The sequence below is a fragment of the Globicephala melas genome, chromosome 16 (assembly GCF_963455315.2).
Source record: "Globicephala melas chromosome 16, mGloMel1.2, whole genome shotgun sequence".
In the NCBI taxonomy this organism is placed as follows: domain Eukaryota; kingdom Metazoa; phylum Chordata; class Mammalia; order Artiodactyla; family Delphinidae; genus Globicephala; species Globicephala melas.
Window position 1 is genome coordinate 16268881 of NC_083329.1, and position 2085 is coordinate 16270965.

A 2085-nucleotide genomic window follows, 5' to 3' on the forward strand; every position below is an offset into this window, starting at 1 on the left:
AAGCTCAAGGAAGCTGGTGACCCAAGGGAAGTCCTGGGCTTTCATTCTTCTTGTGGTTTGGCACAGAGCTGCCCCAGGCATTCCAGGTGTCTAATAACAAAATAAAAGCAAACAAATAAAAAATTCCTGCCAGACTCTGGACCATGAACACAATGACTCTTATTGAAAACAGTGCCAGCCCAGTCTTGACCTCCTGCAAGGACTGCCATTGAAACAATTCCTTTGCTTCCCACCCATCCATATCCTCCCAGTGTCCTCCTGGGGAAGTTAGGAAGGGTTTCTTTGTGCCAGACAAGGAAATAAAACCCGACTTCTCTAACACATTTGCACACGCCAAGGGTCTCTGGAAGACCTGCTTATTTCTCCACGATGGAGTGGTCAACAGGGTAGCACTGGGCAGGCTCCCCTGAGCATCCTGCACAGCCACCACCAACTCTTAGAAATAAGCAGGCTGCCATGAATGGTCATTCTCAGTGATATCTAACTACCGAAGGGCCTTAGGCATATTTTCCTTTCTATTAAATTGTTCTTTGGAGAAAGAGGAAGTGGCAAATGAATTACACTTCTTACAGCACCTTTAGAAGTGAAAGAACATAACTTTAATCTTTGTTTTCACTAGTGTGACTGGACTTGAATCAGCTCTGCCAGGTATTCACCGAGTGGTTTTAGCTAGTTATTTCAATTTTCTGAGTCTGCTTCCTCATCTGAAAAACGGGGTGGAACACTGACCTCACAGGATCTGTTTAAAGATTAAGTAAGATTTCACCATAAAAAGCCTATGGTAAGCATTCAACAAAGGTTATTTCTCTGCTTCTCCCTTTGGCCCCTTATGGAAGGTACAAGTATTATTGGTTCCTTTATTCAGCAAACTTAGACGGACTTCAGGTATGCAGAAACGATTATTTTATTGTTCACTTCCTGCACAGGATGGGTTTTGCTTGATTTAGGAGAAATAATTTCTTGGAATGTATTTCTTTGGATGTTTCTTTAAGGCCAGCTTTTGACTACTCTGGAAATAGTTTTTAGTATCTTTACATTTGGTCTTTAAGCAGATAGTACAAGTTATTGCTCTAAGGAGTTCGTGAAAAGCTTGTGCTGATCTCCACCTACTCAGAACTATAAAGCTACAGACAGCCCAATGGAATAATCCAGGGACCCAACCAAAGAAGGGAAGAGAGAAAATTTCTTTAAGGCTGTATTCCTTTGGAAAGGCTGTCGATAAACCAGTTAGACAGACAGAGGGACTTCCCATCCATCCATCCATCCATCCATCCATCCATCCATCCATCCAACCAGCCATCTACCCACCCAGTCCACCTTGTTCTAGGCTTTTTTGGTCATATTTTCCTACTAGTGTTACAAAGCTCCTTGAAGAAGAAGCTTAATATATCTTACAAGTGCTTATGAGAGTTATTTGTACTGTAGATGCCACGTAGAAAATAAAAAATTGGCAAGCAGACACCAAATACGAAGCTTGTAAAAAGTAAACATACCTATGAAATGCAAGTATAGTTTCCTTTACCATCTCCAGTGACCTGTAAACAATGTATCAGTGAAATGCCTATTGCAAAGAGCAATCATCTGTTCATTTGAAATATCAAGTAAGTTATTTCATGATTTTGCCAATTGTCCTTCTGTATCATGAAACAGCTGTTTAGCTCTGCTGCCTCTTAACCAAAACACAGCTGAATGGTTTATATTACATGACCTAACATTTGTTGGGAATTTTTCTTTTACATATACTATCTTAGTTAATCCCAACAATTTTGCAGGATAAGTGTTGTGATTCCTTAATTTCAAAAATAGGAAATTGAAATTTAGAGAGAAAAAAGAACTTGCTCAAAGTCATTCAGCTCGTATGTGACCACCAGAAATCAAAACTCGAGTCTGTCTTGACTATAAGCTTACACGCGCCCTTTCGTACCCTCTAGTGTGTTGAATCCTGGGCTGGGATTGGTTGGTCTGGGCTCTTGGCCTGCTCTGCCACCACCTGTGTGAAACTGCATAGGTTGCCAGCTTTCTGGGCCTCATGACCCCAATTGCTGTCCCTTTGTCAAGGAGCTCTAAGTACCCATTCAGTTCTGA